Source organism: Pinus tabuliformis, chromosome 3_1 (genome assembly GCF_031772625.1).
Source record: "Pinus tabuliformis cultivar Carrire ecotype Pingquan chromosome 3_1, CPIR1, whole genome shotgun sequence".
Lineage (NCBI taxonomy): Eukaryota > Viridiplantae > Streptophyta > Pinopsida > Pinales > Pinaceae > Pinus > Pinus tabuliformis.
This window is the reverse complement of record NC_142301.1, coordinates 769,500,397-769,515,205: the sequence shown is the minus strand read 5'-3', so window position 1 is coordinate 769,515,205 and position 14,809 is coordinate 769,500,397. Positions and strand designations below refer to the sequence as shown.

At 36.1% G+C, this 14,809-nt stretch overlaps 1 pseudogene; it reads right to left on the bottom strand.

Moving 5' to 3' along the window:
• Positions 1–379: 379 nt before the first annotated feature.
• Positions 380–14,583, bottom strand: LOC149189646 (potassium channel KOR1 pseudogene; annotated as a pseudogene).
• Positions 14,584–14,809: the final 226 nt, after the last annotated feature.

The window sequence follows — 14,809 nt, the reverse complement described above, 5'->3', positions numbered from 1 at the left end:
TCCCAATTGACAGGCTCCCAATTGAGGACCTCATTGAAACCAACACACTGTAGTAAACATTTTATTCATTCAAACCATACAGTGCACTTAAACTATGAAGGTGAAGTTGCAAATGTGTATTGAGTTGCAATTTGATTAATGAGCAGCCTGGTTCCAATCCAAAAGAAAATCAAGAAGCCACATAAAAAAAAAAACAAAGAGACCACATATAAACAAAAATAAGGAAAATATTATATGCAAAGTTCTGGGTACCTTTCTATATTTTTGTTCTGAATAAACATTTTATCCAAATACAATCAAGTAGACAATACATTTCCATCTTGATGAATTTTTTGTACTTTATAAGCTCGGTGAAATTACACTGTCTATGTATCTCTATCTATACTTGGTTGCTACTCTCGCCAACATGAAAAATATACAGATTTTGATTGTTCTGAATTAAGTTTCCATGCAAAATTTGTTCTTCATATTCCGTTAAAACAGTGGTACCAACAGAACTAAAGTGCTTTGTTGTTTTTCGAAGCAAGCCTTCAATTGTCCGAGGAACCCACATGACAAGGCCATCTCTTCTACTCTCTATGGGAGTCCGTGGTTGAAAAGGAAACACTCTGCATATTTTGGGCTCATATATCTCTCTTCCTGAATCTTTAAAAGAAGAGCCATTTTCTTGATTATTAACTCTTAAGGCTAATTTAGCTTCTTCTTTTCCAAAAAGGAGACCGAACTCGGATTCTAGCAGTTTACTTCTCAAATCGGTATCCTTTCCCTCAAGCAGATTAGTGAGGATCTGCATTCCATCCTTGAAATAAATTTGTGTGATGTTTACAAAAGTTTGTTTATCTAGTGTAAGCAGTTTGCAGTGATGACGGACACGAACATTATATTTCTCAACTATGTTACCCAACACAACCATCTCACCTAATATACTATAGGGCTCAATTTGTGCAGTTGTCTCCTCATACCCATCCTCTCCAACAATTACGGTTTCCACAGACCCACGAGAAACAATGTAGAGCTGATCTACTACACTTCCTCGTTCAATTACCACCTCCCCAGCAAAAAAGAACTCTTCTTTCATTCTCTTCGCAATCCTGCTTAAAAATTCTTGGCTGCAATTATTGAAGAGAGTAACATTTGCAATTTCTGAAGTACGTAAAGACTCTGCAATTTTAGCCCTGATAAAAACGGGAATATCATCTAACACTTTGGGTTCATAATAGCTACTCTCTTTATATGCTTCGCCACTTTATGTCTTTTCATATATTTAATCAGATTAGTCATTTTATCGCAAAATCTTTCTCTCCTGGATCCCTTGACAATGTGCACAGTCAAGTTACCGATCACATAGGCCCCAAAAATCATACTAAAAGAGATATATATGATTACAAATATCATTTCCCTGCGATTTACTGCATGCATATCTCCATATCCCATGGTGGACATGGTAGTTATTGTAAAATACAGAGAGGTTACATATAATTTTGACAGGCTTATCTCCCTAAAATGAGTATAACGGTAATCTCCCAAACTTAAACTTCCAACCCATGTAGACCCTTCATTTTCCTCTGGAATAGTTGTGGCCAGATAATAAAAGATGCAAGCAGTGATATGTGTGCAATACAGCTGCACAGAGATAAGTTTCATAATCCTTGTGAACAGATAGTTTATACAGATATTTTTTTCTATTTTCTTGAAAAATTCCATCAATTTCTGTGCTCGATACTACCGGATCCACAACAAATACCTCACCTCTTCTTTTCTGCCTAATTTTTTGTAAATAATATCCCATGGCAAGCAACAAAGAACATCCAGAACTAAACTTGTTTTTACATAACGAACAATAATTTTCCAGCGATCATACACCATCTTGTAAGTATATGAATCTTTGTAGGAAAGAAAGAACTAAAAAGAGATGTCTATCGAGAAACCTGTTTGTGCCAATATGTCCAGCATCAATAGATGCTTGGGCAAGCCGCGGAAAAAACTGAATTGCAAGGGAGTAAAACAACAAGAATAAAATGTTGAAACCAGAATAACCCACGACCACCATCTATGCACTAAACCATCCCGTTCTATTAAACATCTGTTCGTAGAGCTATTACAAAAACTCAGTTTGCTTTCGTGACTTCGGCCTCCACTCTCCTGACGTCAGTGGGTGCGGGTTCGATCCAGACCCACTCTTCTAACAACAGAGCACAGACTCCCAATTAACGACCTCATTGAGATTTTTGATAACAACACTGCGGGATGAATATGTCAAAACCGATATCAATTTAACTAGACCTGTGTGGTGTTTCATCCAATATTGGCGAAATAATAAGCGACCAACTACCATCATGCCTGCACTGCCCGTACCTACCATACGCTTTACATTAACAGACTGCTTACAGCACACTGATTCTATAAATGATTCTACCACGATGATCTTGTCGGGCCAGGCTGAATGAAATTGGCCAACCCTACTGCCCTTTTCACCACATCGGCACAAAATCGCCCTCCACTCCTCGCAATCGGTGGCAAGGACAACGAGGGTTTCCAGGCGACGCCGCACCTCTATCCCACATCTCTTTTCCTCTAACTGCCTTAGTGGGCCAGTGTAGTTGAGTTGTTGGGCTTGTATCTGGGCAACCCTTGTCCCGATTGCATGTTATTAGAACCTGCTTACATGGTTGTTCTGGCCCAACTCTCCATTTCCGTTTGCTTAACGAACATTGACGGAGATATGCATTAATTATTAGAAAAAACTATGTGAATCGGATGATGCATATATGGAGCATACAACCACCCCAGTTTTCTAATGACCATTAACATAAATATTTTTAAAGCATATGATGATGACCATCACATGGTCATCCATGGACCATTCTTCATGAATTTTCTTTTTAAGACTCAGTCTGGCGTGCCCGGCAATGTGAAATTTAAATTTTGAATTTTGAACTCTACCCAGCCACACTCGCGAATACCCAAAAGACCTTGAGACCATCCGTTTTGGAGTGTTTCTTCAATTCTATTTTAAAATCTGGTGAGATTTTTTACAATGGTAATTGTGATTTTTGTAACTTGCATCATCTTAATCTTTTAATCTTTTAGGGATTTTGGAGGGATATAATTTATTTAAAACCACGAATACCCAAAAGACCTGGAGACCATCTGTTTTGGAGTGTTTCTTCAATTTTATTTTAAAATCTAGTGAGATTTTTTACAATGGCAATTGTGAGTTTTGTAACTTGCATAATCATAATATTTTAGGGATTTTGGAGGGATATAATTTATTTATATGTTTTAAAATACATTTTAAAGGGTGCAAACTAATTATTTTTAAAAACAATTCATTACTAAGTTTTAATTAAAAAATAAAAAGATATAATGGTGAATGGTTTTTTTTGTTATTTTCATATATTTTTATATAAATTTTATTTAAAATTTTGTATAATTTAACTATTTCAAATAATATTGATATGATTAATGATACATATTCAAAAATATGCAAAAGAATTTTCTTTTTAAGACCCAGTCCCGCGCGCCCGGCAATGTGAAATTTAAATTTTGAGTTTTGAAATCTACCTAACCACACCCCCGAATACCCAAAAGACCTTGAGACCGTCCATTTTGGAGTGTTTCTTCAACTTTATTTTAAAATCTGGTGAGATTTTTTACAATGGTAATTGTGAGTTTTGTAACTTCCATCATCTTAATCTTTTAATCTTTTATGGATTTCGGAGGGAGATAATTTATTTATACCTTTTAAAATACATTTTAAGAGGTGAAAACTAATTATTTTGAAAAACAATTCATTACTAAGTTTTAATTAAAAAGTAAAAAGATATAATGGTGAACAGTTTTTTTTGTTATTTGCATATATTTTTATATAAATTTTATTTAAAATTTTGTATAATTTAACTATTTGAAATAATATTGATATGATTAATGATGTGTATTAAAAAATATGCAAATTAGTTCGACAAGTCATCTCTATGTATATATTCTCATCCTCGACAACCCCTAAAGCCATTATGGGAAAAATAAGAAACATACAAATATGCTTATTTTAGGGGAGCTAAATAACAATAAAAATGTGTCCTTGTCACCTCAGAAAAATTATGTTATCCTAACCACCTCGATGGTTTGGGAGTGAGAGACCCTAAAATCCTCAATTAATCACTAGGAGCCCAAACATGGTGGTGGTGGTTTAAAAACCCATCAGCTTTATGGAGTAATATATGGAAGCAAAAATACATGGAAAGAACAAATGATAGTTTGATAATTTGGATAGGGGGTGGAATTAAGGGATTTCATCTCTAGAATTCATCATGGAAATCAAAACATAAACTTATTCCTCTTTTGGGAGGATTCTTAGTAGCAATGGGCCCAAATTGGAAAAAGGAGAGGTAAATTAGTTAAAAACTTGTTTGATATTGTAAGGTATGGTACTAGTCTACTAGTATTGGGCACAACCTCAATCTCAACAACAATGGAGGTAGTGGCAGAAGTGCATGCATTGACGAGTGCACATAAGCTCAGAAACACAAGTAGCCACCACCAATGAAACATAAAGTAGAAGAATTAAAATCCAATATAGGAAAGATATCCTTCGATAGGGGAAATGACCTAAAGGATATTTTAGCTTAAAGGAGACTTGTAGATTAATAGTTAGCATAGAAGGACACCCTAGTAAAACTAAATGGAAAAGTATATGGGACTCCAAATTTTAGCCAAAGGTGACCCTCTTCCTCTAACTTTCATGCAAAACAAAATCTTAACTTGGGAAAATCTCCAAAAATGGGTTTTCAAAGTCTATCTAGATGTAGCCTCTGATGGGAAAACATAGAAACAACTGAGCATCTGCTTAACAATTATAGATTTGCATTAGAAATATGGGATCACTTGGCCATAATTTTTAGACAATCAAAATTGGAATGGAACCAATATTAATTCAACACTTAATGAATGGAATTTTGGACCTTTTAAAAGTATTATAGTGGACTGAACATGGAAATTTTCCTGAGATTTATAACATGGGAATTATGTAAGGAAAGGAATAGAAGAATCTTCAAATATTAGTCATTAAATGTGGACACTATTAGAGCTCCATAATGGGAAGGTAAGCGAAACAATCCTCATAATCTCAAGTGGTCTACACGAGATTGGGAATGTAATTCCAAGGAATCACGCATTCTCAAACTTTTGGTGCTCAACCAATATTTTACAAATTTCAAGCAACACAGCCCTAGCCCATTCCCTGAAATCCTAACAAATAGCTACCACCTTCTCCTAGTTTCTTAAAGTTAAAATTTGATAGAGCCTCTAGGGGTAATCCCGACCTTGCTAGTTTCAGAGGGGTATTTAGAAATTATCATGGGTAAATTACTCACATTTATATGGGAATTCTAGGAATGAAACTAATAATGTGGCTAAACTTTCATCCTTGGAGCAAGTCCTAATAATATCCAAGCATCTTAATTATCAAAAATTGATAACATAATGGCATTATAAAACTATTGTCCTAATGATAAATAAACTACAAAATGGATCTAGCCCCCCGAGTTCTCTAATAGACGGAGACTAATGGTAGGCTTAACAAGAATCAAAGTCTTAAAGGTAATAGTATCCCTTGTACTATCACATATACGAAGAATAGGAAATAAGTTGGCAAATAAACTAGCTAACAAAGGTCAACAATACAAGTAGATATGTTGGAAAGAAAATCTCCATCCTCTTCTTGATGTGCTAAGAACCATGTGCAAAGAAATTGTAGAAATGGAAAAAGCTCCCTAGGGTGGGTGCACATCTGGTGAGGCGACCTCCTTACATTGAGATGAAAACCATCTATTTAATATGGGCAGTAGGCTTCCCATCAAATGTGATATGGATGGCTTAGCATAAAAATATGCTTATTTGGTATTTTGTTTAGTTCGTGGGAGGGCGTTGTGATGATATCCTTCATTGCGTGGGAGTCTAGTGAAGGGAAAATTTTTTGAATTCTAAATGCAAGAGAACTCGAGTATTAATTATGGTGATTAACAAGAAGGAAATAACATATCATAACATGGGATGGAGTAATAGAAATTGAGGAGTGAGGGTTGAAGCTCTCGGTATAGTTTATTAAGTTCCATGCCACTATTTCTCATGGGCACTCCTAGTCTTTTATAGTCCTACTACTGTCAAAGATTATAGGTTTGGAAAAGAGGAAATTAAAAGTCAATCCTATAATAGAATTGTCGTTGCATGCAAGATTGATGATAGTTTGCAATTGGAAAATACTCAATCTAGAGTGCAATACCTCTAGTTCGTTGCAAAATTAGATAAGGATTCTCAGGTTTGCTGTAATTATAATTTCTGTTACACACAACCATTTAGTTGTAGACATTTTTCTATCAAAGTTTTACAAGAATTGTGGATTAATCAACTTTTGGATATTTATCCCCTCTTAGGAACTCCCTAGGGTGGGTGCACAACTGGTGAGGCGACCTCCTTGCATTGAGATGAAAACCATCTATTTAATATGGGCAGTAGGCTTCCCATCAAATGTGATATGGATGGCTTAGCATAAAAATATGCTTATTTGGTATTTTTTTTAGTTCGTGGGAGGGTGTTGTGATGATAGCCTTCATTGTGTGGGAGTCTAGTGAAGGGAAATTTTTTTTAATTCTAAATGCAAGAGAACTCGAGTATTAATTATGGTGATTAACAAGAAGGAAATAACATATCATAACACGGGATGGAGTAATAGAAATTGAGGAGGGAGGGTTGAAGCTCTCGATATAGTTTATTAAGTTCCATGCCACTATTTCTCATGGGCACTCCTAGTCTTTTATAGTCCTACTACTGTCAAAGATTATAGGTTTGGAAAAGAGGAAATTAAAAGTCAATCCTATAATAGAATTGTCGTTGCATGCAAGATTGATGATAGTTTGCAATTGGAAAATACTCAGTCTAGAGTGTAATACCTCTACTTCATTGCAAAATTAGATAAGGATTCTTAGGTTTGCTGTAATTGTAATTTTTGTTACACACAACCATTTAGTTGTAGACATTTTTCTATCAAAGTTTTACAGGAATTATGGATTAATCATCTTTTGGATATTTATCCCCTCTTAGGAACTTCTAATTCGAGGAGGTGTGTTTTTTATGACTTAATTTGAGCTTTTTCAGCCTCCATTTCACCCCCTACCTATAATGTTTCTCTTTGTTGGGAGTGCCCTGCTCATTGTTAAGCTAGGTTATCCTTCTCTGACATCCTAGTCACCTTCCTTGTGCCCCTTCTTAGAGTTCCTACAATTTCTATTTTGCCTCTCCTCCCCATCTAAACTTTCTATTTGATTTGCCCTTCCCTCTGTAGGACCGTAAACTTCGTTCAACCCCTCCCTGGTGCCCCTAGGTCTTGGAAAGAGGCGGTTTCTCCTCTGCTCACCATGGAGGAAGAAGAGAACAACCAGGCCCCTCCCTTGCCCCTAATCTTGCTTCCCCCTCTTAGCCAAACCCATGCTCAATCAATAGCTCAAGTGGTTATGACCCAATATAGAGAAATTATCCTTGAAATAGTCCAAAGGGTAATGTTTGATGTTGAAGAACAAGTCTAAGAAGCCAGAAGTTTAATTCTGGATAGGAAATTATATTGTGAAACTATTGAATGGATACTTGGCATGGGTAACTCTACTAGAGCATGCAACTCCTCTTACATGCAAACCATTAATATTTACTAGCATACAAAAACACTCATGGGAAGAGTGTTGAGAAGTGTAGCAAGAAAGGCTTAATTTGACTTAGCCTTGGTCAGAATGACAAAATTCAAAATTTTCACATCAATGGACAACTTGGAAGCAGTTAACTAGTGTGTCATGGATCTTGTCAATTAGTTATCTCAATAAATTTGTGTTAGTGGGCTTGGAATTTAGTTTGCATGTGTTGGTTACTAATTTATAGCAATCTAGTTCAGTTATTTCTAGTTGTACTCAGTAAAACTAGTTCTAACATTTGATAGAACTAGTTGGAGGTTAGTTGTGCAATGGGGCATTAGTCTAACTCAGAGATCATCCAATTAACTGATTAGTCAACCAAAAATAGTCATGCATACAAGGAATTTGAATAACTTAGCTGTGGTGGAGATTCCAAGGCAGTGCAACATCAATTATAGACTAGTATGCTGTGTACAATTGTTGCATACAATCAATGATCAATCATTGGGAACTGTACAATCAATTTAGAGGAAATTTCTAAAGAATAGGGGTCAATTTCCTCAAGATTTGTGCAAGGAAACAAGAGCTCGGGTGGGGACATAAATTGATTAAGTATGGGTCAGAGCTTCTCATTGAGTAAAGAGAACAATTATTCTTTTGCAGATTGAGCTTAGAGTTAGAGCTAGCAATTGTAATAGATTCTCTATTCATTTGAATAATTCATGTAGGCTTAAGGGGTTTTTACTAGTTGGTTTCCCTTAGATACATCTATGTACTTGTGTATGTGATTGATGCATGTTTGTGAATGTTGTTCTAAATTGTGAATTAGTTTCTACAGATTATCGTAGAATTGTGTCTCTTGATTTAGATTAAATTTTTTGAGCAATTGCAATTCTATCACCATATTTCTGCAACAAGTTCTTATTGATAGAACATACTCTCAGTAAGAAATGACCATCTACATGGAAAAATTAATGGACAAGGTAGATAGACTCAGCAAGGTCTCAATTCTAGCCAAGAAATTGGAAAACTTTTACTTCCTATTCGAAAAATGACAGTAGGCTCTAGCCACTGACTTCGGTGGACTCTCCAACTGAATGATGATCAAGTGAGCCATATCTTTCAAGAAGAAAATCAGTCATAATGTAGTGCTTTTAACTCTATCAACTCATGTTTTATTTTATTTTCTAGTCTTATATTTTGAGAGACTACTTGGTAGACTATAGAATACACAATTGTAAAATTTTGAACATATGTTATTGGTTTAGTTTCCTAAGTGGCATACGAGTAGCTAACAATAACTATCTATAGATACATTTTATCCTTTTAAAAATAGACATATAAATTATTATACACTATTTTCCACATAGCATCATATTAAAAATAATGCATACATGCTAGATGGTTATAATGTATGCTCATTGAATAAGTATCTCAATTGGTAAAAAAGTATGTGAATAGTGATTCATATTAGTTATCAATTATATGTTTATAAAATGGTGTGTACATATAAGAAAAAAATGAATTCAATTAAATTATAAAAAATTAATTTAATTAAATTTAAAATATATTGTATTACTTTATAAATTTTTATTTGAAATAAAATTAATAAATAAATATAAAAAAATTGTATTATTGAATTTGATTAAAATAATAATATAAAATATGTAGAAGTAATAAACGAATTTAAATTTAAAAAGAATTATTTTTAAACATATTTAAAAAAATATATTATATAATCAAATTTTCTGATTTTTATAATTAATGAAGATTCGAAATATAGTAATAAAAAAATGTTAAGTTTTAAGCACATTAATAAGTAGTTTTATGAAAAAAAATTAAGTGTAATATTACATAAAGTAAGATAATATAATGTTTTTTTTTTACTAACTAAAGATTAATTTAAATAATAAAATTGTGGGCAAGATGTGTATCTTCACTATTAGTTGAATGGTGGATTCAACATAAGTATAATAGATTGTGTTATATTTGTCAATTCCATCTCTGACTTTTTGAGGATAAAAGATACCAATTTTTTACACTAAAAAATCATATACCAATTTTTAACACAACAATATCTATTTAAATTGGAACAAGGGTTTTTATGAATTAATTAAACATAAAAATTATTATATTTCTTTGCTTACTTTTGCATAGCTACATATCATGATAATTTTTTATTTTAATTTCCCATATAAGAATAAATTGTTAAAACACAAATATTTACTTTTAGGATTGTGTGCTTCAAAATTTAAAAGCAAAAACTCCCTAATCTAATTTACTATGTCTAGTTAACAAATAAAGATATAAATAAACATTATAACATGAATGTGAAAATAAAAGACAAATCTAAATTTTAATTTTAATTTCTGCAACCATTTAGCCTTCCAACATTTAATCACACTTCTATTATCCCCTAATTAAAAGATAAAGAGTAACTCAAAAAAACCATAACCAATAGTTGTAGGAAAAAGAAAAAATAAAAAGAAAAATAACCTAAGTACGAAAGCCAATAGCTGTAAAAATGAAAAACTCAAAATAGAAATATGAGATTTTCTGTTTATAATACCGAAAAAAAAACAGACAAACTCTTTGTAATACCAAAAAACATTAGAACAAATTGTTTGTAATACCAAAAAAACTGGAACAAACTATCTATATTATAAAGCAAAAAAAAAATATTTATAAAACCAAAAACTAAAAGTAGACATAAGTAATTTACTATCTAGAATACCACTGATTGGGCCATAATTTCAAGACCAGGGACTTTCTCTGATTCTGGAACTGCTAAAACATTGAGCAAGTAGGGGCAGCGAGAGCGCGAGCACCACGATGGTGTCCAACTAGTGGAATGCACCGCCTCTTCGTCCATCTAATGCCGTCATCCGCGCCTTCACCGGCTCCAATCATTGTTCGACATTTCAGTAACCCTCTTTAGCATGCCGAGCTACAGCATCATATGCCACATTTTAGCTTCCGACCGTGCCTTCACCCGCTCCAATCACGGTTCGATGTTTTGGTAGCTTTCTATAGCATGTTGAACTGCTGCACTTTCCGGCATGTTACAGCGTCTCCACTTGTCCTTTGTTAGGAGCTCATGCTTGCATACAGTCTGTCATGCTGCCTCTTGGTTCTCGATGTGCGTTTACCTCAGGTTATTCATCCCTTATTTAGTCGCTTCTCTCTGCACCGCATGCGGTTTTGGCCTTCTCTCCTCCGCGTGCTCTGCGCGGGGATGTATCATCTACGTTCTTAGTTATTCATCTTGGAATCTTCTTCTTAGTGGTAGTCCTTGGATTACTCTTGGTCTCAAGCTTCCGGACTGAATAATTGTTGTTTCTCCCTGAGCTCTTATCCTGATCCTCAACCATCAAAGTTCTCTCTCTTTTTATGGGTTGGTCTATCATTCTGAGCTGGTGGCTTGGAGTCGGTTCGTGTCTGTTGATTCTATGGCACTCTTTCTCTCAAAGGATGCTCGGTTAATAAGGTTAGTAACCTTTTGGTTTCCTATTTTCATTAGAAAGCATATTTTTCGGTTATTCTGTATTTTCTCTGGTTCTAGCTAAATTTAGGATAAAATTGTTGCCCATTTGTTCTGAAAGGAGTAGTAAAGGATTTGATAATAGGATATCTCAGAGATGTTTTTCTCAGTCGCTTCATATCCAGGGCTATATGATTCAATTTTTGATGGTTTGGAAGGTCATTAGGGTTCGAATCTATCATCTTTCTAGCTGGTCAGTGTTAATATCCTGTGCATGCCTTTCCCATTGCCAGGCTCATATGTCTGGCCTTTTCTCCTTAATTGGTTATGGAATCCTTTAGTTAATTTGAAGCAATATGTTGTTATATCGAAGCCCTGCTTGGACTTTCGCATAAAAATCGGTCCATGGTGGTGTATGTGCAAACATTGCTATTGCTGTTGTATAATTTATCCGAGTCATTCTTAACTCTTCCCTTTTGCTCCTTATTCCTCCTTCGGGCTCTTCTGGTTTTTACGTTCTCAGGTTTTTTTCGATCGATTATGTTTTTGGTCGACCGGAATGCCATGTCGTAAGATTGAGCAGGATTTTTTCCACTTTCCATTTAATGGGAGATGTTGATATTGAATTCTTGCCTATTCTTTCTTCTTCTTCGAGGTCCAATCCTTCTTTTTCGTTGTCAGCTGTGGAGCTTCCAAGAAGGTTATGCTCTCTCAGGAAGGGTACTTTAGGATGATCCCTAGATTCAGTCTCCTTTTTTGAATTTTTCCGTATGTCGTCATTCCCATATATTGCCTGGAGACTTATCTACCGTCTCTCCTGCACATTCTTCTACTCTGTCGCCCATTTTTTTTGTATTGACTGATTAACTCCCTGACATATGACCTATTCCTTTCATTGATTTCTTAGAGGTTTCTTATCCTTTCCTTCTTTATTTTCTTGTTCACTTGTCTTTTCCACATTTAGTATTGTATTCTTCACTAAACAAATGGAAGCCTTTTCTGACATGTCTGTCGCGTTATCCATGGTGCAGGCCACCATGGAAGAGGAGAATACCTTAGGCAGGTCAGTCGTAAATGCCAATTGGAAATTCTCCCTGGCCAATAAGTTATTTCCCCACGCATTGATCTCGGACCAGGATCAAAAGGGTGGCGGCTCTGATCTCCCGCCGCACCGAAGAAATCAGCGGCCCATGAAGTCTTCCCCCCCTCCTGCTGCTATAAATTTGGATAGCTCCTTTCTGATTGATAGGATTACTAGCCTTCCAAAGCGTGCTCTGGTGGGTCGTTGGCATTTCCCTGCAATGGAGGATGGCCAGATGAGATCATAGATTGGATCTAGATGGACCTCTCTATTGGGGTATATTCTGACTATCGTTAGGCTCATGAATAACTGGTTCAGTTTCCACTTTCTAAATGACAAGGTTTTGGATGTTATTCTTGCTATTCCTTGGGTTCATGATAAAAGTTTTCTCGCTCTACATAAGTGGTACATTGGCTTCAATCCCCTTCGTAGAACCCCATCAAACAATTTTATCTGGGTAAAGCTTTCGGGTCTTCTCATTGAACTATGGACCAAGGAGACTCTTGCTGATATTGGAAATGCAATCGGGAGATTTATCTTTGTTGACCCTAAATGTCTTGGAGCCAAGGACAAAAGGATTGCTCGGATTCTTATTGAAAAAGAATACGGAGGGGGATTCCCTGAGCATATAAACCTATCATGGGGTGAGTCTAATAACCAGTAGAGGTTGGATTATTGGGGAGTTCCATTCAGATGCTCCGTCTGTCACAAAACCGGCCACCTGAAATTACATTGCCCTTGCCGTCCTGGTGGTGGACATAAGGGGAAGGATCATTTTGAAAATCCTCTTGCCAATCTCTCGGGGATGGTTAGAGGTGAACAAAATTGCAATATGGAGCATGGTGTAAATCATGATTTTGGATTTGGGAAAGCCCGTCTCTCTTCACCAAGAGGTTTTTCCCCAGGGCGATCTTCAGGTCTATCTCTAAAGAGATCTCATTCGTTTTAGCACATTTGGTGCGATCACAAACCTCATAAAGTGAACAGCTGCTCTTGCAGATCTTCAAGAAAGTCGAAGTCCCTGGATTCGATTTGTATGTCCCCTTCTGAAAGGCAGTTTCTTTTCTCTGTCATCCCTTTGCCCCCTGAACCACGTCCAAATAAATCTATTTCTTCTCCTCCCTCTATTCCCCATCCCTCTCGGGATATCCCTTCCGCTTCACACATCACATATATATCTTCATATCCTCAATCTCCACAAAATCATCTTCCTGCATCTCTCAGGACCTCATCTCCTCCTCCTCTCTCTACCCTCTCCATTCCTTCAAAAGCCATTGCAAACCTAAAAGGCAAAGCTCCTTATATCTTGATCACTCCCCTAAATTCTCCTAAATTTTCTCCTGTAAATTCTTTTGAATGTGATCTGGATCTCCTGCTCAAATGAGAATCCCTTAAACTTCAAACTCTAACTGTTCATAAACCAAATCGGTCTCCATCCCCTACTATCAGTACATCCTTAGCAGGAAATATTACAGTAAGGCGAAAAGAGAACAGGGGGAGCAGACATTTTAGGGGCAGGAAGGGTAGGCCTAATTTGCACATTCAGGACCTCACTCTGGTAGACATTCCTATTAATAAACTCATTGAAAAGGGGTTGCTTAGAGCAAGCAAGCCTAGGGATGAGACCAAATGATTAATACTCTCTCAATGAATACTAGGGGTCTAGGAGCGGACCCTAAATTTTTAGCTCTCGGGGATCTTTTTAGGTCTTCTAAATCAAAGATTCTTCTCATTCAAGAGACTATGCATGACTGCCATGAATCCATATCTTACTTCAGACGCATGTTCCCCTCATGGCATATGGATATGACGAGTGCTTCTCTTCTTTTCGGTGGTCTAGCGGTTTTGTGGGATCCGGCTTGAATCTCGGCAGTGGCTTTCAAATGCTTTGCTGGAATTCTCCTTCTCGCCTACATTAGGGGATCTCCAGGGCCTGTTCACATCTTAAATTTCTATGCCCCATATAAATAATGCCTTCCCTTCTAGGATCACTTCCTGTCCTCTAGGCTACTGGACCTTGATTCTCTATTGATCAGGGGGGATTAAATTGCACTCTGAGTAATGACGAAATATGGGGAAGGGGCAGAAAAAATGATCAGGTGGGAGGTATGATCAAAGATGCTATCCTTTAGCACAATTTTTTTGACGTTTATCCTATCAGAATGGGCCCTACTTGGGATAATGGGAGACTAAATGATGCTTATCTAGCTAAGAGACTTGATCGCTTCCTCATTCACGACAGATTGATTGATAGATTTGGGATCCCCTTTGTAAAGATTATCCCAAGCTTCATCTCGGACCACAAACCTATCTCCATCCAATGGAATCTCATTGGCCACAGACATGGTTATCCATTAAAATTCAATCAAGTGTGGCTTGAGGATGAACATTTTAATAATCTTATCTGGGATTCTTGGCTATCTCCTTCCTCTGTGGACTGTCCGGGTCATTCCCAATCTTTCTTGGATCATTTGTCGGCCCTCAAGAAATGTGTAAAAAGATGGCAGCGAGAGAAGACGATCTCTAATAGGGAAGCTTTGAAGGAGTTAAATGAAAAAATGGAAAAAAAAA